This window comes from Lissotriton vulgaris, chromosome 1_1 (genome assembly GCF_964263255.1).
Source record: "Lissotriton vulgaris chromosome 1_1, aLisVul1.2, whole genome shotgun sequence".
In the NCBI taxonomy this organism is placed as follows: domain Eukaryota; kingdom Metazoa; phylum Chordata; class Amphibia; order Caudata; family Salamandridae; genus Lissotriton; species Lissotriton vulgaris.
The window spans coordinates 335,670,918-335,695,623 of record NC_141685.1 but is presented as its reverse complement, the minus strand read 5'-3'; positions in this window follow the sequence as shown (position 1 = coordinate 335,695,623).

Below are 24,706 nucleotides of genomic sequence, written 5' to 3'. Positions count from 1 at the left end.
TTTGTGGTGATCGGTGTTGGGTGTTACGGTTTGCTAGCTACCACACGTCTGTTGGATTAAATGTGTAGAACCATTGGGTCAGGCACAGGGAAGTTGTGTGCTCACTGTGCCTTTTATTTCTACACTATAGAGCGGAGCCTTACACTCCCGAGCGGTCGCCGGGTGAGGTGAGGCCATCACCCACACAAAGCTGGGTGAGTATCACTTAGAGGAAATGCCTCAATGTGATCAAGCTATTATGCTTTTCAGAATGCAGAATGTATATTATTCTTGCAGGTGTGTCTGCACGGTCTCTGTGTGTGCACGTAGGTGGGTGTGTTTGACAGTGGTATTGTTTGACATATTGCTTTTCTGTTTTTGTCTCTTGATAGGAAGAAGACATTTTCTTTCCCTCCAGTGGACATTTAAGTATTCTAGTTCCTGGTATATATATGTAACTTTGTATCAGTACATCTTTGTCATTCTACATTGAAACATATTATTTGTAGTTGCAGTAGCCTAGGTTTTACCATAGGTCCTGAAGAAAGCTGGCTAGATGCCTCTAAAGCTGAAACATGTCGACCACACTACACAGCGCCAAAGAGTAGTAATACTACTCGGCGTGTTTTTTAATCTTTGACACTTGGACTTCTATTCTAATGCTCTTTGGAGTCCAGGTAGCCAATTTTACCTATTACAAATTTTTTTGAGCACTGCACTGTTTTCATTTACACAACTTGAGGGTGTCACATTGAGACTATGTCACTGACAACCTTTCCCACATCGACACTATATGGTCGGAATTGGGAAGGTAAGATCAGTAATTCCCACGTGACGTGAAATCCACCACATGGGTGGTCTGATGGGAATTCTACAGCCCTTTGTGACCTATAGTCTTTACAACTTTGCAACCCTATGTCTTATGCACTCACCACCAGTACCTCACAGTCGCCTTTGCAGTCACACACCATTCATAGACCTGGTCTGCTCTTTTGTGTGTTTTGTACTTTGGTATAGGGAAGCGAGCAGAAAGGTCGTTAAATATTCCCCCCGACCCTCCACACACCCGTTGTTTTTCTACTAATTCTAGAGCTGGCAGAGGCCTGTAGGGGTAGGTTGGAGCACCCCTTGAATATTGTAAAAACTGTGTCTCAACGCAAGGCACAACAGGGACAATATTTGGCGGCAACAGCGGCACAAATAGAATAGGTAAGTCGCTCCAACATACCTCCCCAGTCCTCAAGGAGGGAGGGAAGATCCCAAGGTACAGAGGCTCTTGTTGGAAGGACTAACAGACCCGAAGCCTATTAAGGGAAAAGCTGACAAAAGAGAAAGTACGAGGGGCTAATAAGGGACAGAAAGATGCCCTACCAAGAAAGTGCAAAAAAGACCAACACTGTAATTTAGTAGAAAGTATTACAACTGACTCTCTAGAAGAGAATTCCATGCCCAGTATGATAGATAACCTGGTACATAGTGTGGAAGAAGCAAGTGGAACACCCCTGGGACAATCTATAAAAGAATTTGTGGGGAAATATTTTAAAAGGAATCCCGATGCTCTCGAATACCCTTCTTCAAGTCTTCAAGGTAATGACCAGAAAGAGGGTGAAAAGAATGGAATGAGTGTAACTACCAACTCTATTATTCTTGAAGTACTACCAGATATGGACCAAGTACTGGAGGATGAAGGGGGTACCAATGAAGAGGGGTTGTTTCTATCTGAACCTAGGCTATCATTGTCACCCTGACTTTCCCTCAGTGGAATTGATTGCCCCATGGAAGATAAAGAAGTGCAGCAACAAGCAGTCACTAGGCAAGGAAGGTATACGTGAGAATCCTTATTGCTGAGGGAGAAGATGCACAGCCTGAAAATCCCCCTAGGGCATGTATTTCAAAGTGTCCAATGCTAGTAATAAGGGGGCAGCACTGGAGTACAATGAGGTATACACCCCAGAATAAGACAAGAGGGGAAATAAAGAAGATGCAGAAAAAGAAAGGGGTTATATACCAAATTTGGAGGAAAAAGCAGTGTGTGATGAAACAGCAAATAAAAAAGGGATCCAGAAGGGGAAACAACCTGTACAACGCAACTTTTACACCGCACTACCATTACAACGAAACTTTTACAACGCAACATCCATTACAAGGCACGCATTTACAATGCAACCATTACAACGCATGACACTACAACGCACACCACTACAACGCATGTCATTACAACGCAGTCATTACAACGCATACCACACAACGCATAGCATTACAACACATAGTACCCTTACACTATCCAACGCTTACCCTACTGTTGTACCCCCTTGGAGTTAGAATAGTAATTTTTACCCCTACACTATCCAACACTTACCCTACTGTTTCACCCCCTGGAGTTAGAATAGTAATTTTAACCCCTACACCATCCTACACTTACCTTACATGCAATGTAATGTTATGCTTTGTAATGGTATGCGTTGTAAATGTAGTATGCGTTGTAGTGGAATGCGTTGTAAAGGTAGTTTCAAAGAATTCGTTGTAATGGCATGCGTTGTAATGGTATGCATTGTAATGGAGTTGAGGTGTAAAAATTGCGTTGTAAAGGTAGGCGTTGTAAAAGTATGCGTTGTGACGTCATACATCCATCCAGGGGGAATGTGAATAGAGTAGGCGTAATAAGCCAGGAGGAGAACATCACCCTGCTTGGAAGTACGCAACCCTGAAGACCCATATAAGAGAGGAAAAAGGAAAGAGCAGGCCGCAAAAAAATGGGTAGCAGAGTAAATATTTGATATTTATGAGTTTTTATAAAGCGCGAACATTCGCTCCGGAAGGAGCATCTTGGCGCTGTGCATGAAGTAGATAGGTGATTGATGATACATGGTGAGGATCTGGATCTAAATGGCTGCCAGTACAGAGGTGTCAGGTTGTTCATGAGCTACCTGGTATATTAAAAGTGGAGAGACGTCGCCAGATCTACCTGGGAAAAGAGAATGCCTAAGGTCGGATAAAGTACCCACAGATGCGAGGAGTAAAGGGAGGTCTACTAACAGAGATAGTCTATGGGTATTTATGGAACCATGGGTGAGAAGAATAGGGAGAAAACGTCAGAGGAAGCTAGAACCCCTGAACAACTCACACCTGCTACAAATACTGGTTAAATGCCCTACCTTGGGGGAGGTAACATCCGGCCATATAAGGCAAATAGGTTTTACATCAAATTTGGAAGGAAAGGAGGTGACAAAGGTCCTTTTCTATTCTGAATGTGTAAAACAGATGGTGGTAAGGGAGGAGGAAGAACTGGAAAAGGAGGGAATAAGACTTGTGCAGGTTGACAAATTGGATACAGAAGGGGAGTAATCCTGGGAACATTGGGGCAATCACCTACCATGCAGGGTTACACCCAGAGCAAATACAGTATGGCTTACCAGGGGATCAATATAGAAGACTATACACTGATAGAAATAAGGGAGGTCTACAAGTAATCATAGCAAATGCTGTAAAAGGCCCATCATTGATCAACCAATTTGAATGCCTATCTAACTCAATAGTAAGTCGTGATGATAACATAATTGGAGGGTTGAGTGATCTGGATTAGGAAAAGGTGTAATCGCACAGCCTACAAATATTGACATGGAATATAGGGGGATATAAGAGACAGTTCACTCATGATACCCTTAGAGAGATCTTGGGAAACTATGAAATTATGTGCTGCCAGACGTCTTGGCTGTGCGAGGCGCCTGAACAGATAGATTACTTTTTATGCTCACTAAAGAGACAGTGCCCATGAACCCAGGATGTCCTTCAGTGGGGTTGATTACTTTAGTATCATCAAAAATAGCCAACAAAGTACCCAAACTAAAAGTGAAATGTAGGTGGCTATTAGCTAGCCAGATAGAGCCCTACATTGCAAGAAGGCAAATAACTGTGATCGATATATACATTCAGCCTGGGGCTACAACTGATTATGGAGTGAGGTTGGAGCTAATCTGTACTTCAAATGTGTCACAGTTGAAAATTATCCAAGGGGATTCTAATCATAAATTGGATCCCTCTTTTAGAGATAAATTGTTTAAAGACCTATTAACCATGGCACAGGTGCCCCCCACTGTCTTTAATAGAGCAGGCGGTTCTGCACGAGGTGAATCTCTAGCAAAGTTGCTAGGATTTCTATAGGGTTATTCTGTGCCAATGAACATGTAGATACCGACCGCCCAGCAAGAACAAATTTTCGCAAAGGTAATCCGAACTGCCCAATTGACTATGCCTTCATAAATGCTTGGAACTTATACTGAAGTAGAAGGGTTTGAAGTGCTGCGAAGTGGAGACAGTGATCATTGGCCTTTACGATTGTTAGTCAGGATAGAACAAGGGTCAGAAAGAGGCAGAGTGGTCACTTTGCAAATAGAACATCCTCGACGCTTAACTACCCGTATAACCGTGGATAGTTTTAAATTGGTTAACAAGCTGATGATGCACTATACTTTCCTCTGTAAATCAGAGGAAAGAGAAAATGTCCTAACACAATATGATCAGGTGATTGAGCAGGAGGTAAACTGTTTAAGGGTACTCCTAAAACCTAGACCTGAAACCAAGAAAGGCCGTCATGAGAAGGGGGGGGGGTGGATGGTTTGTTTAATAATGAGAGTAAGAGCCTAAAATTGAGCGTATAGAAATGGGAAATCCTGCTTAGAAAAAGACAGGAGAAGGTAACATTGAAGTTTCTCCGCTTGGCAAAATTTGAGTATAAAATAATTTGAAGGAAACGAAATCGAAGTATATAATTAAAATTTGTCAAACAATGATTGAAGTGATGGCACAAATAGTATACGATTATTCTGGTAATTGGTACTGGAGGGAAATGTGCCAGGGGAAATGCGGTGCTTAGTGGGGGAAGTTGATTGGATTAATTATTTGAGCAATCTGTATGATAGCAAGAGGTTAGACGAGAATCTGGAGAAAACGATTAAGGTTGGGGAAGAATTGTATTTGTATTTCTCTTTCAAAAAAATAAAGGAAACCATCCAATCCCTAAAATTAACTTAAGCAGCAGGGCCAGATAACTTTCCAGCAATCATATTATAAAATAATGTGGATTGGTGGGCTAGTCTTTTAAAGTTCACCTTTCAAAATGCTTTACCTTCCACGATTTTCCCGGAAAGTTGGAAAGGGGCAATAGTTAGACCAATATATAAAAAGGAGGATGCCACACAGCCCAGAATTATTGCCTAATCAGCTTGCTGGATGTGGGGGATAAAGTATTCTCTATGATATTGCTAGGCTTAATGAAGGCCTGGGTAGAGCAGAATTACTTGATCCTGATAGACCACAGTGGCTTTAAAGAGGGCCACTCAACAATAGATCATTGTCTTAGCTTATGGGCAATGGCAAAACAGGCAATCGAATTACGAGGCAGCTTGTTCTGCTGTTTAGTTGATTTCTGAGCTGCCTTTGATTTGGTTGATCGTAAGCTATTGTGGAATATGTTGGGGCAGTTTAGAATCAATAAAGCAGTACTATCACTAATTCAGGAAATGCATTCACAGATCGGAGCCAGGGTAATCCTAGACACCTTTGGGACGCTATCAAAGAAACTACAAATAAAGAATGGATTACGCTATGGCTGCGTTCTGGCCGCACTACTATTTTCTTTGTTCCTGTCTGACCTACCCATTACATTATGTATGCTGGTGGGTTAAGCCCTAAGTTGGGGGGACACACATAACATGTCTGCTATACGCTGACAATTTAGTGATAGTGGAAATGACAGAATTGGGGTTGCAAAACATTTTTTTTTATGATTACTGTGTAAAGGAATGCCTCACAATCAATTTAGAAAAGACCAAAATAATGGAGCAGGGGAAAGGAAAGGTATAATTTAACTGGAAATTTGGAGAGATCAAAGTTGAGGTAGTGGACAAATTCCAAACTAAATTGGAGAGACCATATAGATTCACTTAAAGCAAAGGCTCGCACTTCAGTATGGGGGCTAAAAGAGTTCAAACAGAAATATGGAGACCTGTCTCTGTGACCAATTCTATAAGCGTGCAATGCAATTGTCCGCCCACAATTCCAATACAGAGTTGAGTAAATGTGTGAAACAGCTCCTTGCACTCCCAGCATCAACAATGATTCAGGCGGTGAGAGTAGAATGTCAATTTACAGCCTGAAATTATCAGGGATTGTAAAATACATTTAATTGTTGGCAGAGACTGAGTTGAGAAAGGACCCCCAAAATGTCACACCTTTGTAAAAGAGAAATAGAGGAAAGTGAACGAAACTGGGCATCCCAAGTTAGACATGCGCTAGGTAAGATTTGCATTATCACTAGAACCAGAACAATGGAAACTAGGGCAGCAGATCCCTAAATAGGAGCTAAGGGATATTATAGCCAAAAAAGCTTGAGAAGAAGATCTATTTTTTGCTGGGGAGCAAATTGTCCACTCAGTTCCTGGTAAAAGGGTGGAGCAATGATCATATGTTCTCCTACACTGAGTCCTTGCCAAGTCCTAAGCTTAGAAATGTGATCCTGAAATTTAGCATTGGCTTGAACCTATGTAATGCAGACAGGAAGATAATACCTGCAATCAGAAATAAACTGCACTTGTGTACATGTGGGCTAAATGTACAATGAAGTGGCCCACACATCTTGCTGGACTGTTTTTGGTTCCTAGCAGAATGGTAGAAGTTTTCAAAACCTCTCTTTATTATGTATAACATTATTAATAGGGATCAAGCTCTTAGTCTGTTGATAAATATGACATTTCTAAATGTATTTGCAATAGGAAGAATTTTAATTGCAATACAGGACTCTATGAAAGACTTTTTAATATAAATTAAAAAGGGTGAGAGGTAGAAACAAGATTCTCCACACTCGTTGAGGATGTTCTGGACTTCCTATATGTATATAGAAATATACATTTTATCTATATGTATTTCTTCCCATAATTGGTTATGAATTAAGAGCTGTGTGCTACTACTCCCACTGTAAGTTTTATTAGGCTTTTACCATGCTTTGTATTGTTTTTATAGTTACACTTTTTGTATTATTTGTATTAATATTTGCATTTTTTTACTGTGGCATCTCTTATGGCTATATTTGCCGAAAAAATTATATTGATGATGATGACCTATGCATTCAACTTTTAATAAATTTTACTTTAGATTTCCTATCCAAAAAGGGGTCTCACACCTGATTCCCATCACCACTAAAGTTCACTTATTTTTTGGTAGTTTAAGGTCAAAATTATTAACCAATGTAGGTTGGTATCTATTAAAAATTGTCAGTGGGATTTTATCAATCAGTAATTCAACGACAAACCTTCTTTATCATTAGATTGTGAAATAACAGTGACATTCAAGTTCTTACTAACAAAAAACTGTACCATTCTTTTTCTGCTATTCAGGGGAAATAAATATCTGACAAACTCAGGATCATTTCAGTATTACTGTTTTTTTTACAGGTAAATGCAATTCTTGTAAATGAGCAATATCAGCATGGAGAATAGCAAGATGTGAGAAAACTCTTTGGGTGCGATTCACAGAACTAACTCACTACAAAATCCAAAACTTACTACCATTTAGGTATTCACAGAATGCACTTACTCATGTTGGTATTCACAGAATGCACTTACTCATTTTGTTATTCGCGGACCCTTTGTCTTTTAATTGAGTTACCTAAACCTATAACATTCCATGAAATTACACTGAATTGTAAAACACTTTAACAAATATAAAAACCCAATGCTCATAACAATGAACAATATCTGACATATTATTAAATTGACATATGTAGGAAAAAGAGGAGATCAGAGGAGGAAAGGAAGAGAAGGAGAGGAACAAAGAAACAATGAAGAAAAGGTGAAGAAAAAAGAGAAGACGAGAAAAGAAAACAAAACACTAGAAAGAATAGACATAGCAAGTCAAGTACATGATGATTGTAAGACATACCTAATGAGGAAGGTCGTCAAATTCACAAGGGTGACAAAGACAAAACACCAGCAGAACCCCAAATGGTCAAGACATCAGATGAGCACACCTAATATAGACAGGAAGCTAAAAGGGAAAAACAAAACTTGCTACAATCATATATAAGCAGGAAGGTGTAATACCACATAAACATTAAACCATATCACATATACAAAAATCATGACAAAGATAATTCCATGGAGTCTTCTTTGCATTGGTAAAGAAATATTTTAAGCTGCATAGGATCCTCATATGTTACAGTTTTGTTCGTATAAGCCACTTTGAATCAGCAAAGGTGAAAGAGGCAGAATCTTGCATTAATAGCTTTTAGCTGCAGACGAAGATCCAACATTTGTTTCAGTTATTCTGTAGTAACTTTGCAAGATTTTAAAAGAAGAATAGTTTATGGGAAGACCAGGTTACATGTTTCTTTGACTTAATAGCATTAATAACTTTGAGCAAATCAGGCTGCTCTAAAAATAGAAGGATGACACCTCTAGGTTTATAACTAGATTCTGGGCCCAGCCTGTGTGCAGTTGAATGTTTAACATTGGAGAACAAAGACGATCCAAGACCTTTGAAAGAAATTCCTTGAAAAACTGAAGGGGATCAAACCCTTCCACATTTTCTGGTAGGCCTAAATTCCAAGATTGTTTCTATGGTTTATGTTTTTTCAAATCCTCCATATACCTCCTCAACTCACTTATTTCTAGTAGAATTGCAACTAATTTGATAGTATGATCTTGTACATCACTGACTCTCTGCTTTATCTCTGAAACCCGTTTGTCCATAAATATCCATTTAGCTTCAAGATCATGTGGAGCATTGGTAGTATCTTCCATAAAAGTTTTTATGCCTATAATTTCTCAAATATCAATTCCACTGAAATAGGCGCAGTAGAATTACCTTGAGAAGGAGGATCTTTTTTTGGCCTTTTATGAAACTATAATGAAGATTTATTTACTGGTATTGAGGCCCCATTTAAATATTTCTCCTTATCAGCTAGAGCTTCAGTCATTGAGATAGTGAGGGGTTTATGTCTTAAAGGTTGCAAGGTACGCTGGTCCGTATTATACACAATAGACTTTGTATGTACAGGCTTCCACCGGCGTATTCTTCCCATACACTGAGATGTGAGCAGTAATACTATAAAATACAATAACTTTAAAACAATTAAGAGAGTAGTGGTGGGCTATAGTTGATGAAGTAATCAGACAGAAATTACTGAACTAGCCATTTAGTTTCAAAAAGTGGAAGTAAATATGAGGGAAAAAGTTTTAAAAAGTGCCTTAGGAAACATATGATGACGTCCTGTCTGAAATTGGGTCAAAGTGGTATCCAAATATGCTTTGAGGAGTAGGGGTTAGGAAAAACTACAAAACTTTCCTAAAACAGGATGAGAATTCAAGGAATTAGTATTTGTATTTGTAGTTACATTTATAAGGCACACAGCTACCCACAATGGGGTCTCCCGGCGCCGCTTGAGGTGGCGCTAAAATAAGTCCAGAATTATCATTGAGGGAAGAGCCAGGTTCTAAAGTCTCTGCGAAATTTTGTTAGGGATGGTTCAAGTTTCAGTGCAACAGGGAGAGAATTTCACAGTTTTGGAGCCAGACAAGAGAAGGAGCGTCCGCCCATTCTCATCAATTTAAAACGGGGAATCAAATAAGTCCCTTGAGATGAGGATTTAGGAAGGAACATATTGTTGGACAAGAGATTGGAGATAGGCCGGTGCTGACCCCTGCTGGATCTTGTGCATGAAGCAGAGGGCCTTAAATTTAACTCTGCTTTCGATGCGGAGCCAGTGTAAGTCTTTAAGATGGGGGGAGGCAGGAGCTCTCCACGGGACCCTGCATAAGAGGCGGGTGCAGAGTTTTGAACAAGCTGGAGTTTCCTCTGGATCTCCGAAGTTCCTCCAAGGTAAAGCACATTGCCATAGTCCAGGCGAGAGGTGACCATCATTAGAGAAGAACAAATCATCCAGGACAAAGCCTAGGTTTTGTACCTGCGCAACAGGAAGAGGTAGAGGGCCAATGTCCGGGGGCCAATGTTGGGGGCCCCAAAGATGTTTATGCTTGCCAAAAATAAGCACCTCCGTCTTGTCTCCATTCAATTTTAGAAGGTTTGTGTGTACCCACTCCGCCACTCAGCTGAGTCCCTGTTTAAGAGCAGACAGGGCACACAGCTTGGCCGAAGATAGAGAAAAGATGATTTGAGTGTCGTCTGCGTATGAGTAGAGGGAAAGACCAGCATCTTCCACGATGGTAGCCAGGGGCCTCACATGGATGTTAAAGAGCATAGTGCTCAGTGAGGACCCCTGAGGCACCCCATGTGCAGACGAACGAAAGGAGGAGGAAGTGTTAGCAGAAACAACCTGAAATTATCGACAGCTCAAAAAAGAGGCCAACCAAGCCTGGGGAAACTGTGGTGGCTGAGTGAATACTCTGGAATAGAGCCTCTCCCCATTTAAAGTGTGGGATATAGCCTGGAAAAAGAAACAGAGTGGTAACATTTGCAGGGTCAAACGTTTGTTCTTTGGCACAGCTGCTACCCAGTTATCTCTCCAGACACTACTAATACAACTCCCTTCCTTCCATTTTTATGCTCTCCTATGCTCTTTAGTCTTCATCGGAATGGGCAGGATAAGAGTTAAAGACTGCTTTTTCCCATCCTGTGTTGGGTATGTCCCTGTGCCATTTTATCCGGATGTCAGTTCCTGATGTGCAAAGGATTGCATTTATAGGGCTGTGTATTTCTCCTGATTTTCGAATTATGGATTGCGCTGCTTTGTTTATCTCCTTGAGGTGCTGAGGAAATGTGCATCATTCACTCTTGGTGACCTGGACATTAAGGCTCAGAGTGTTTGTCCAGGACATACCTTGAGCTGAATCTTTCCCAGGAGGGGGTAATACCCACTTAAGGATTAAGGCTTTCAACTAATAACCTGAACATGCTATGTTCAACGTTTAGTTGAGAGAGAACAGTCAGACCCTTTAATTCTACAAGAAAGTGAGAGTAGAGCGTTTGTTACCTGCTTTGTTTTTCAATCAGATATAATTATAATTGGAACTAATTTTTTGTTAAGACATGCCAGGGTCTAGTTGGAAGAAAGCCCCTATCTCCATCAGTAAATGAAAAACTGGGAGGACCTGAGTCAAAAGGGGACATCAACATTTGCTCTCTCGAAGGTGGGGGAATGCACTGGGTCCAACCTAGAACCCCCTACCTCCCACCCAATATAAATTTGATTTCTCCTATCTCTCAAGAATTAACAGCCACTGGTATCATCCATGAAAGAATTTGTGGGGAAGCATTTTAGGAAAAGGGTGGGGCAAGTCCTCTACCAATGGCTACGAATGTCAGTCAGTCAGTCAAAAAGCAACTTTATTAGGTTTATCACATCCATAAAGCATAGAATAAAATTTGTAACAAACACAATTTAAAAAACATCTTATTTTCAGTAAAGCTTTTAGATATTACCAATTCTAGAACAAACCCTAAGCAGGTCCACCCCTTGCATTTATTCATTATCTGCTTTCAATAGGAGGGTGTACACTTGGGTCATGAATTTTACTCCGAGACAAATTAAGATATTGGAAGAGCCTCACATCCAGCTTGTTACCACCTGCCTTCCTGCAGGTACGAATTTTTAAGTCCTTAAAAGGTACCATTAGTAGCTTCCTTCATTCTACTTTTAAAGGGTCACAAACGCACATCAAATGACATATTGATTCTTTGCGATATCCGCACAGACGGCAATTTTCAGATTGTTGTTTCCTTTTCCAGGTAGGGACCAAATCCTTTGTATTGTAGTCGCCCACTCTGAAGGCCGTGAATCTCTTTTTTAAAGATAGCCGAAAATGCGCCACTAAGTACGGTTGCTACGAATGGAAATAAGTGCAAAGAATCTGCAAATCAGTTCCCTTAATTTGGAAAGAAACACCTTTTTTCACACCAGGAAATGGATTTGCCATGTTTGTTAGAGCCTCAATTATCTTCTGCCCCAGTAATTTGGCAGGCAAGTACATCTGACCTTAAAATGGAACCTGCCCACATGGAAGCTTATATTGGTAGCAGGTCATCTAAGCCCCAGAAAGAAGCGTTATTATCAAAAGAGAAAATGGCTAAAAGCAGGAAAGATATCAACAGCTTTAAAAATCCTTTTCTATTGGACCGGTTGAATCAGCTCCTGTCGAAGGTTGATATTGGCTGCACCTGGGGGGGTCTCTTGTTGATGTATTTATTAGTGACACAGAAAACTCAGCATGGGATCTTGGAGGCAACAGTTATAAATAATGAGGAACCAAAAAAAAATTGGTCTTCTCAACTTTATTGCAGTGGAACTGAAAGCTATTGAGTGTATGCCTTTCTTAGTGTAACCTTTGGAGACTACGAATGATCCTAAAATGCCAATACGTCATTCAGGAAATGGATCAGGGGAGATTTGTGCTCCTGACATTTTTGTGTCAAAAGTCCCAATGCTTGTGAGAAAAGGATAAGGTTGTATTTCGTAGAAGACGAGCCTTGACAGGAAGGGGAAAAATAGAATAATAAAAGGGTGCCAAAATCTAGGGTTGGCAACTTGCAATTAAGGTGAACGGTTACAGCTGTTAATAAAAAGAAGGACATTTCTGAAAAAATACTCAGGAGGTAAATGTACCCACAGGAAAGTGGATTTGAAAAAGCCTCCTCCTGTGGAGAAAACCAACAAAATTGTTGAACCCCATGTTTCGTGTGTTATCCGAAGGAGCTGCACAGCTGTTGGGCATTGGCGAGCTCACTAATACAGGCACTTTCAGTCATCATAACTTGATCACAACATCTATTGAGGCATGAGGGACTAGGTATCAAACCAGAAAGGTCTAGGGAAGATAGATGGGGTTCCAAAATCTCCAAAAGCAATGACCCTATTAAATCGGATGGAATTTCAAACACATGATAAGGTGTTAATAATTTACATTGATGTTATCAAGCAAGGAAAGAGAGCCAGTAAAATGAGACCATTAAAAAGGAATTAATTAAGGTTTTTCATTTCTAAAAGACATAACCAGTCGTGAATTTAAACATATGGGATTTCGTTATGAGATATCCTCCAGAGAAATAACTGTGGTCACAATTTTTGTCCAGACCAATAAAGAATGCTAGAGAGACTGCTAGGGAAGAGCTGGTCTCAAAATTAATAACATTTGTACCTGTCCCGGAACACTTACTACATGGATAAGTGCTCAACATATCAAGGCATTAATGAACTAGCAAATGAGATAATTGATCCATATTCCTTTCATTCCTATGAAGGGGACCCAGTAAATAAGTATGTAGACACATTCAAATCATTGATTGTATGTTTAGTTAAAGACTGGAGGAAGAAGTCTAAGAAAGTAATGTCTTGTAGCTCAAAAGGGAGAATGTTGAATGTCAATTGTTGAAACTAAAGTTAAAGGAAGTAATGCTTTGTAGGTCAAAAGGGAGAACGTCTGAATGTCAATTGTTTAAACAAAAGTTAAGGAAGTTTCGGAGCTCCCAGAATGCGATTAAAAATAGCGTGGTTACTGAAAACTGGTAAAACAGTATGAATCAATCAAGGGTTGGAAAAGCACAACTACTCACCTATGAGTGTCTCAAATAAGTCTGGGCGGTAAACTCCGCTCCGCTCTCGGAGTTTGCAGAGTTTTCCGAACTCCGCATTACACAGAGCTCACGGCGTTCCCAAAAGACTTCCCTCACTCGTGTTCATCAACGTCATGCTGGAGAGGGCAAGCGAGGAAAATCCACCTACCCGATAGATTTTTCCTCATTCGCGATCTTCAACATCAAGTTGGTGAACACGAGCGTGAAAAATCAACCTCCTGGCGAGATTTCTCAAAGCAGGCAGTTAGATTTCTCATTGCGAATGGAAACGTACTTTCCGTATGCGTTGAGAAAGCTGCAGCTCGAGTAAAGATCTACTGGCGCTGCAGAAAGATAGCAGCGCCTGCTTGCGTTGAGAATGGTGCCGTTCGCGATGATTGCACAGTGTGGACAAGCACCTGGCCCTGGAACTCACCACAACAGCATTTATCTAAAGAAATCGAAGATAAGGCAAGACTCTTGGCAGTTAATGGTAGGTAGGAGTTAAGGAAGTTGTAGAACAGAGTAGAGAGAAGACAATAGGTACATAGTTAAGGTTGTTGTAATTTCCACACAGGTTTCAAGCCAGAGAAGGTCTGAAGGTCGGACTGACGGCGAAGCCATCCAAGAGGATCTCTTCTTGTTTTGTTTATTTTTTCTTTTATCCATATTTCCCCTTCCCTCAGGGGTAATGGTTTGGAGACCTATTTAATGTAGGCTCCCGGTTGTTGCCTATGGTGGGATTGGGAAGCTAGCATCTCAGTTCCCGTGCAGTTCTACGTGTATCCTTTTGTTAAAGTCTGACATGTGGTTGGATCACTGGTAACACTCCAGTTGACGAAATATCAGAATATCAATGTTTAGGAATAAAGTTTACTACACCGATCTCCTGGAGTTTACACATTGATATGTTTAAATCTAAAGCACTCTCAACCATCAGAGCTTTGGAAAAATGTAAAAGTGATTATGGCGGACCCTCAGTTCAACCAGTCCTCGCTGCATCCAGGGTTTGAGTGGGTACCACAATTGAGAAAAATGGAAGGTTTGTGCTTAAAAAATCTACTTTCCCTTCTGAAATGCGCAATGGACCAAGCAATTAGGAAAGAATCTATGTTGATACCATGGTCAGTGACTGCTCTTGTCCGTTCTATGAGATTTTGGGCTAAATTAATACAGTCCGAGCAACTAAAAGTAGATAACTTATGTAGAGCTGAAATAATGAAAAGTGATCTAAGATGGGCCAAAGAGGTTTAGAAGTTATTGCATGGCAAAGCAAAAATGTTACAAATAAATAATTATATTGTTGCACTCCCCACAGCGCTTTTAAAGAATGAATTAAAGAAGCCGGCGTGTGGGTTGAGAGAGACAAAGATCTAGTGTACCTAAGACAAAAGCCCTCTGCAAATGATTTATTTGTGGCTTGGTAATCCAATACCTACTTGCAGTATTCACACAGGTTACCCAATCGTGAGATGGGCAATACAATTTTAAGGTTCAGAATTGGACCTCATCCACTACAATCTCACCCAGCCGGCATGCTATAATTTAGGAATTTAGAAGGCTTATGTAGCTGTGGGTGTTCTATATTGGACTGCCTTTACTTTTTAAATGCATGCAGTAAAATTTTAAAACCGATTTAAAAAATAATAATAATAATATAAGGGAGATCGGTATCCAGAGCTTTTTTGTTTTGTGCGCAATATATGGATGTAACTTGTGCATTGGCATGAGTTTTAATGGGGTTAAAACAATTTTTTGCCTTTATAAGTGAATTATAAGTATGTATAGATTTCATTGTATTTTGAGATTTTATATTTGCAAGGTTTTTGTAATATTGTGCTTTAATGATTAAATATGATCTGGTTTAAGGGACATAGTACCAAATAAACCTAGATTTCTGAACTGAAAAGAGTAGCAACAATCCTACCTTTTGCATGGTAATGAAACAACATTCACACTGTGGGTCCGATCTAATGGCTGATATTGTAGGAATAAAAGTCTGCGATGGAACATTTGCGGTTCAGTTATTTGATCCGGCTCTAACAGAGTGTCTGAGTTCAACTTCCAAGCAAGACGCCCCTGGGCAATTCTGCGTTTTATAAATGTACAAATCAAATCAACTGGGGTGGAGGGGTCGCAATAACTATTGTAGAGATTTCCAGTTCAACCTACTGAGGGCAAGGTAAGAGGTTACCCAAACGTGGAGTCATGGTCAAACGCCCAGAAATGAAACTGTCCTCAGTCACGGAGGGACAGCGCTCTGAAAGTTCTACCTCCTCTGAAATGACCACCAAGGCAAGTGCCAAAAATGCATCAATGGTCCAAGTTCTCATGGCAACACAAGTTACTTGTAGCTGCCTTTTTTTTGGCCATCTATACTTCAGGCAGGCAAGAAGCTGAACAATAACAAATAGTTAAGTAGACAACCAAGACAGAAGTACCTGCCACAGCCCGTAAAAAAGGACCAAGGTAGTGGCCGTCCCAGCCACTGTTGGGTGATGACGGGCAAAGACGTGGCCGCCCGTAGCCCGGGCTTCACCCAGGTATGGCCTGGGAGCATCCTGGACTGCAGGAGCTATGAGCTGCTTTTCAGGTCACTGTGCAGCCGGCGGGAAGATCTGGCCCCTCCTCCTGAAGAAAACTGCTGGGCAGGATGGGATTTTGAGTACCCAGGATGCAGGAAATGTTTTCTGTGTCCCTTCCCGTGGGACTTATGCTCCACTTCCAGGGTGCTGGGAGACTGCCTACCATGAAGGTCTGGTCCCTCCTCCTGTAGAAAAGTGCGCTGCAGGGTGGGATTTGGAGCCCCACCTGAAGCTGGCCCTGCTTTCTTTGCCGTGTGCCATGGGAGTTATGTGCCCCTTTTCAGGGCACTGGGCAGCTGGTGGGAAGATCTGACCCCACCTCCTCTGGAGAAGCGTGGTGCCGGGTGCGATTTGAAGTCCCCCCCGACCCCTGATGCTGGCAATGCTTTCTGTGTCCAGCGGCTTGGGAGCCATGCACTGCTTATCATGGCACTGGGTGGCCAGCTGGAAGATCTGGCCCCTCCTCCTGTAAAGAAGTGCGGTGCAGAGTGGGATTTGGAGTTCCCCTTATGCTGGCAATGCTTTCTGTGTCCCAAACCATTGAAACATCACATTGCGAATCGCTAGGAAGAGGGATGCACATTGCATTCCCCAGACCCCTTTTTTTAACCAATTTGAAAGGAGCTGCAGAACCTGCATTACATGTTGCAAAGACATTTGCCACTTATAATGTACTTTTAGCACAAAAGAGTAAAGTTTTGTGTTCACAAAGCCTAAAACAAAAAATCTGGAGTACATCTGAGCTGTAGATTAGGAAACAGGAACTGTCCTGATAACTGCAAATGTTGGCAAGTCCTTTCACACTTTTATAAAATATTTTTTATTTATTTTTAACTTTCAAGATAGTTTTGTGCCATGCCTAGCTCTGAGTGCAGTTTGTCTCACATTCTAAAGACAACAGGCTTGATTAAAGAACAAAAAGGTAAGGGTAATGGCATATATTTATTTCTCCAACTAATTGTCCTTTAACATTATTTTCCAATCCACAAAAATCTCAGAATACACCTGGAATTCTGTGCCAGGAGCAGGTTTCCAAGTGTACTACTGAGAATGTTATGTGGCAGCTCCTACGAGCTCGTAGTCCTCCTGTGCAAAGCAAAGGTATAAGTACAGAGGAATGGACCTTACCAGGCAAATACACATTATTTTCTCTCTTTTATTTTGTGGGGAAAGGCATGCAGAGAAAGCCCTTCCCCTAAAACCCCACTAACCCAGGGCTGATCCGTTCCTCTTCCAATCCTGAAAGGGAGTTATTCTAATCATTGGCCGGAGTAAATTACTGCCCACTACTAGGTGGGAAGGGGACTGAGTGGACTTTGTAAATGCCCATACACGTTTGTGGGCATTGACAAAATTACAATGTACACTACTCCTTATAATTCTCATTTCCTACTTCATGAACGGGATTTACTACCTTAAATTTTTCCACACTGTGGTGGAGAAACCCTCTTACCCCAACTGACATGGGCAGCTTACCCCACACAGTCAAAGCTTAGTACACTGACCTTCCTCCCCCTTAGGGACATTGACTTGCTCTGCACCCATCAAGAACTGTAGCGCCGGGACACCCCTTCGGGGGTAGCTGTGCGCTTTATAAACTACATAAAATAAATAAATAAAAATAAACTGTGCCACCTCCCGGAATCCCCCTCCCTGCCACACTACATCCCACCTACTTCCCTCTTTAATCTGTTACTGATGGCCGAGACACAGGAAATCTCCCCAGCTCTGATATGCTAAAGGGATACCTTCCCTCGTTCCTACCACCCCTCTTGCCCCGCACCCCACTAGGCCCGGCTCCAGGAATTTGTATTTGAGTGGGCCAAGGGTGCATTCGGGTGGGCCACTACCAGCCCAATTTGTCAATTCCGGAGGTAGTCTACAAGCCAAAGATTACATCATATCTACATGCAAACAGTCACAATGATATAAGGATTGCTTCTGTGTGTATACAGAGCATGTGGAGAGTTATTTATTGGCGCCCCAAAACTGACCTCTTTCTCTGTAGATACCTTTACTACAACCCTGCAATAGTGCACTCCATATTTCCATAGCCCTTCCCCCTCAAGACCTCCTCCTCAGACTCCCTCACTTCCACCCTTCACCAGTGCCCCTCATCTCTCTGTATCTCCCACCCTCCCCCATGACCTCCTCCTCGGATTTCCTCACTGCCACTCTCCAACAGTGCCATTCATCTCTCCAAAGCCCCTCCCCCTCATGATCTCGTACTCGGATTCCCTCACTACCACCCTCCAACAGCACCTCTCCTCTCTCCAAAAGCCCTCCTCCTCATGACCACCGCCTTGGATTCCCTCATTGCCACCCTCCACCAGTGCCCCTCATCCCTCTGTAGCCCCTCCCCCTCATGACCTCCTCCTCGGATGCCCTCACTGCCACCCTCCAACAGTGCTCCTCACAAACTCTCCATAGCCCCTCCCCCTCATGACCTCCTCCTCAGACTCCCTCACTATCACCCTCCACCAGTGCCCCTCATCTCTCTCTATCTCCCACCCTCACCCCATGATCTCCTCCTCGGATTTCCTAATTGCAATGCTCCACCAGTGCCCCTCATCACTCCATAGCCTCTCCTCTATTGACCTCCTTCTCGGATTCCCTAATTGCCACCCTCCACCAGTGCCCCTCATCACTCAATAACCTCTTCCCCAAGAATCTCCTTCTTAGATTCCCTAATTGCTACCCTCCACCAGTGCCCCTCATCACTCCATAGCCTCTCCCCCTATCGACCTCCTCCTCGGATTCCTTAATTGCCACGCTCCACTGGTGCCCTTCATCACTCCAAAGCCCCTCCCCATGGCCTCCTCCTCGGATTCCCTAATTGCCACCCTTCACCAGTGCCACTCATCGCTCCATAGCCTCTCCCCCTATTGCCCTCCTCCTCAGATTCCCTAATTGCCACCCTCCAATAGTGTCCTTCATCTCTCTGTAGCCCCTCTCTCATATTGGATTTCATTTATTATATAGTGCTACTCATAGTATAGGGTGTCACAGTACTTTACATCATGCACACATTATGCAGACAATGAATCATACAAGTATACGTAATGCGGAAAGTTTACTGCTTGAACCTCCCACTTTCAAGAAGGAAAGATCGATGGCCCAATCTTTTTCAGGCAATGCAGTGAGAATCTGGAACTCACTTCTGCCTCAGCTCCGGACCTCCACCTCCTCCCAGGCCATCAAAACTGACCTCAAAGTTCTCCTCCTTCAGAGACACTTCCAAATTTAATTCAAACCCTCTCTACTATCTGAAGGAAGACCTTCCATTATAGAAATTCTATTCTCCATGACTATGGAAGTGCCTTCCCAGTGTGTTCTTATGGTTTGAGTGGCTGCCATTTATTGCAGTATTATCCTTCTACCTGTGTTTGGTACTCTTTTGTAACATGCACACGTCACTTTTCTCTTGTAACACACTGTTTGCTACCTCTTACATTTTGTTTGCTTTAGATACTTGCACAAGTGCCACCATTGCCTACGTAACGTTTGTTCTTGTGTTTAAGTGTCTGCCATTTATTGCAGTATTATACCTCTACTGGTACTTTGTACGCTTTTGTAACTTGCACACATGTCACTTTTTTCCTCCTGTAATGCACCGTTTGCTACCTCTTGTATTTTGTTTGCTCTCAATTGTCACTTTTGCCTCATGTAATTTACGTTTGCTTTTGTAATTTGTTCACTTGTAATTTTCTCCTCATGTATCATTACAGTTCCTATTGTGAAGCGCTCTGACACCTTCTGGTAAAGCCTGGGTTATATAAAAACGCATAAATGAATAAATATGTCAATCAGCCTATAGGGAATGTCACATAAGCCAATGAGGATTACAAGGTGTAGGAATCACATGTAAGACATACTGGTGAGCAGGATGTTTTAAGAGGGTTTGGTCTGGAGAAGCACAAACACAGGATTTAAAGCATACCCCAGTGTTTGCGGGGTTGGCTATACTGATTAAAATGTATATCTGCAAAAACAAACTCTTTATTGCAACATTAGAGTGATGAAATACTGGAGAAATTCTAACTATATTGCAACACAAAAAAAATAAGTTCTAATTATACCATTCAGGCTTGTATGCAGCTCTTTGAGGTCAGTTCGTTGGTCACTGTCCTATTTTAGGATTGTAACTTCTGTACTTCAAGTAACCCACTGAGCTATCCACATAAAATACAGTTTATCTGCATTTAAAAATTACAAACAGACAAAATATTGCTCTCCAGCAGGATCATTAATCACCAGAGTTATCTGTAAATTTTAGTAGTTCTGTCTCGCATCCGTCGTGATAACGATACAACCATATAAATTAAATATACACAGCAGCGACGGCTCGTGGAGGGAGTTACGGTGGGGCAGGAGGGTGGGGAGGGGGAGGGGCAGGGTGGAGGTTGCTAAAAACTGGCATATGGATAATTGCAGGTAAGTAAACAATTTAATTAATAAAACGAATTTCGTAGTGCGCCTTGTATCGCAAAATGCAATGCAGCGCGAGCTACGAAATTCGTTTTATTAATTACATTGTTTACTTACCTGCAATTATCCATATGCCGGTTTTTAGCAACCTCCACCCTGCCCCTCCCCCTCCCCACCCTCCTGCCCCACCGTAATTCCCTCCACGAGCCGTCGCTGATACACAGCATCAGGCATGCACGCCCATTGGGATGAAAGGGCTTCAGCCGCCCCCCGTCGTGTGTGGCAGCCCGGGCTGAGACAGCTTCCCAGGCACAGAAACAGCCTTTCACAGGTCTTTAAAAGACCATTTACTTACTAAAGAGGTTTTTTTTGTTTTTTTAACCCTTTTTAGAGCTACTGCATCTCTCCACTTTGATAATCGCTGGAAGAATTAGCTCCCACCCCTGTAATTTTTAGTAGTCCCCCCAAAATGTGGCTCTAGTTGCACCTCTGCACGGCATACACAAAGTATGTGTCTTTCTGGGCCCTCACAGACTTTTAAAATATGAACTTATATTCACACATCCTCGAAGCATACACAAAGTATATATCTAGCTGAGCCTTTGTAGATTTAAAGAAACGGAACAATAGCCACACATTCTCTAACCTGCTCCGTTCAAACTCTGTGTCACCTGCCGGATCTGATAAACAGCTGAAGGGGTCAGGAAAGATGAATCAGGATAAACAAACTCTTTTTCTCCAGTGCTGAAAAGGATATGTCCATTTTGCAGGACGGTACGCACAGATTACCGTGTGCCAAAGAGGATTTCTCCCCTTTGCCATGCCCCTGTAACTGCACGAGTGGGCGGGGACACAACCCACATTTCTAAAAGGAGATACATGATTGGGGGTGCCTGTGAGAAAGAGTCCAGGCCCAATCACGCAACTCTTAGAAAAAAAGAAAAAAAAACGTTCAGAGGAACGTTTTAAATTGCAGTGGCCATTTTCTGTAGGCCTTCCTGACGTCACTTCGAGGGCCAAGGTTCATGTTTGGGTGGCCAGGCTCATGTTTTGGTGGGTCAGGCCCCCCCCAGCCGGCCCGCTAGAACAGGGCATGCATTCCACCCTTCCCCCTTCTGGATTTTCAGCCCAGACAGGAGGTCTGCGCCGACTCGCATCCCCTTCACTTACCCCAGTTCAGGGAACTTGTCACCAACGTCTATATATATATATAGCTACCAAAGAAGCTCCTGGCTGCAACATTAAATATAGTGTACAATATTCTGATCCATAATACTGCATATTGCATATAATAATGCTGGAACTCACTTGCACACTAATTTGTAAAAGGTCTATAGCAAAGTAGAACAGCAGCAAAATATACAATGAAAATGAGAGTGATAAAAATAATAAAGCTAGGTGACTGACCAAAATGGAATAGAGAAAGCCCACGTAGAAGGAATTAGTTACTACATGGGTAGAAAATATGTATACATTTTATTAATCAATTATTGATTTTATACGAAAATATCTTTGATGAAATCCATATACATTATTTTTTGACTGTAGGGGAGCGATAAGACTATTTATAGAACAACATCATAAAAACTCCTAAAAAACATGACAAACATAGACAAACCATGTAGACAAGAAAACGATGGAGGCAAAGCGGTAGATAAGACTACGCGCGTTTCGGCTTCCAGGCCTTCATCAGGTAACCGTCTATTGCAACACACGGACCAAGATAGGACACACAAATCTGATAACCAAGTATGAAAAACCGACCATCAATCATAGATGCTCCAAAAACTAATAAGGAGTGAGGGAATTGACAAATAATGAATTGGAACAGATCCTGGGGTACTGAAAGGGTGTCCTTATCACGAGTGTCTGATTGCCTTGAAGGATGAAACACGACAATATGAGCGACCAGAAGGATATATGATGAAATAGTGGCGATAATCTGAATTAGAATATTAAAGGTGCCCAAAGCTGGAGAGGAGACACTTGTGGAGAATGGGGGGGGGGGGAACGCATCTTAATGAACGCATCTTAATGTGACATGTGTGCCGATAAAGCAAAATGATCGAAAGTGCAAGGCATTCTAAACATCCCGAGGATCCGATGGTGGCGAGTGGAGCGGCTGTTATGTCACGCGAATTAGCAGGAATAAAACGCACGCTCTTTGGAGTTTCTTGGTTAGCCCGATGATGATGGCCAGACACCTAACAATAGAATCCCTAGAGGAGGCCGAATTAAACAACAGAGTTTGGCTGTGTTTCCCTACTATCACCACTGAAAAGTGCACTGTAACTATTGATTCTACCGAGTTTCACAGAAGTAGTTAGTGGTACATAGGCAACTTTGCTAATGGTACCCTTATTAAAAAAAAAGGACATTTAAGACAATAATATTTTGGTTTTCCTTCAGGGACTAATATTTATCTGTTTCAGAAAAGTAAAAAATATTGATCAAATTTCCGAGAAATAAATAAAATTACTTTTCACTTCATATCTTAAAAATCGAAAAGTGATAGAGTTTGCATCGATCGTTGATAAACCAAAATCTACATCATGTTGGCCATTATGGGATGCTCTGGTGAATTTGGAATCTTGTACCACGGTTTCCTTCCAATATGGTCCCCTGCTAGTGCCTCCATTGGCATGAAGCATCATTCGGTTCACATCCCAGCCGAAGCTTGATTGAAGACTCCATTCTTTCTGACACAGACGTAGATATACCCTATAAGAACTGGGATGTGCTATTAATAATGCAATGGCCTTTTTGACTATTTGGCAGCCATTTTAAAAATATCACAACCTCTTCCTAGTAGTGGTTAACCAATTACAAGCTTGTCCATAACTCGCCAGAGTAATGTTCGTGTTTCACGAATTTGTCACCTCAGATCTGCGTGCGCCCCGAAGCAGCTTGGTGCTGCATATGGCACCCTGAAGGAAAGCCAATGACACGATTTAACAACATATAGACTTGATATGTATTTGTGACAACGTAAGTTGAAATTCAAACTCATGTCACAACACAGTACGCACCAACACGCACAGTCTCATGAAACTCCGTACGACAGAACTGTCGGTTTGACTGCAGTGCGAATAACGTGCATTTTACAGTAGATTTTCAGCTTCCGGTGTCACTAATAGAGGTACAGAGAATAATTCCGAGCGTCCTTGTCTTTGCAGGTACACGCAGCTGCGAACTTGGCACTTGCCTTCTCCTTGATGAGCGATGCTATAATTGATTCCCGTTCATCTGAATTTACTTGCCCTACTGCCTGACTTCTGCAATTCTCGAGGCTTGCCTTACAAAAAGGCAAGAGTTACAAACATGCCTTTTTATTATCACGTGTATTCAAAGCCGCTATGCATGCAGGCGCCTGCGCTCAAGGTTGCGTTGCTCACGTACAGAAAAGGGCCATTTCATTGCGTTTGGTGTCAACTGCTTCATAATTGCTTACTATAAAGAGGATCCTTAGCCTTTTATTGAAATCAGCTGCAGCCCCATCAAAGCTATAGGAAAGCCAAGAAGGGGCACGTGGTTTGACTGGCACGAGACATTTCTATAGATTTGAAGTATACAACGACTCACTCATGTCTTGTGCTAATAGAAGTGTGTTTTTGCAAATAAACACGCCCACATTTTAGGAAAAATATAGATAAAATAAAAACACATATGGAAACAAACATGTAATAAGGCAAAACAGAATTGCCTTGTTCACAAAGTGCATTTTGTAGTAAGTAAAGGAGTACTACAGTAGCACTACTTACTACAGAATGCAGTTCACAACCCTACGAGTGTAAAGCTTCACCTTAACCTCTTCCTTCTTCTCTCTAGAGAGCTTCTCAAACATGTAAATTCATTAATTAGTTACAAATGTGTGAGGGAGTAGGTGGAGTGGTTGGAAAAAAGGAATGCTTCTTGCGAAATGGAAGGATTATGGAGAAGTAGAGAGGGGTGCAGGTAGGTAACATAGGCTTTGGAAGGCACTAACACCAAACCACAAAAGAATAAGGCCATTACTAGCTACAAGCTGCACTTCTAATGTTACTATAGCTAGAAAGGACACAAGTTTCAAGTTTTTTTTTAATTCAAGTTTATTTTATTTGTTTTGATTAATTAAAATCTTACAAAATAGCTAAAATATCAACAAACTTTAAAAT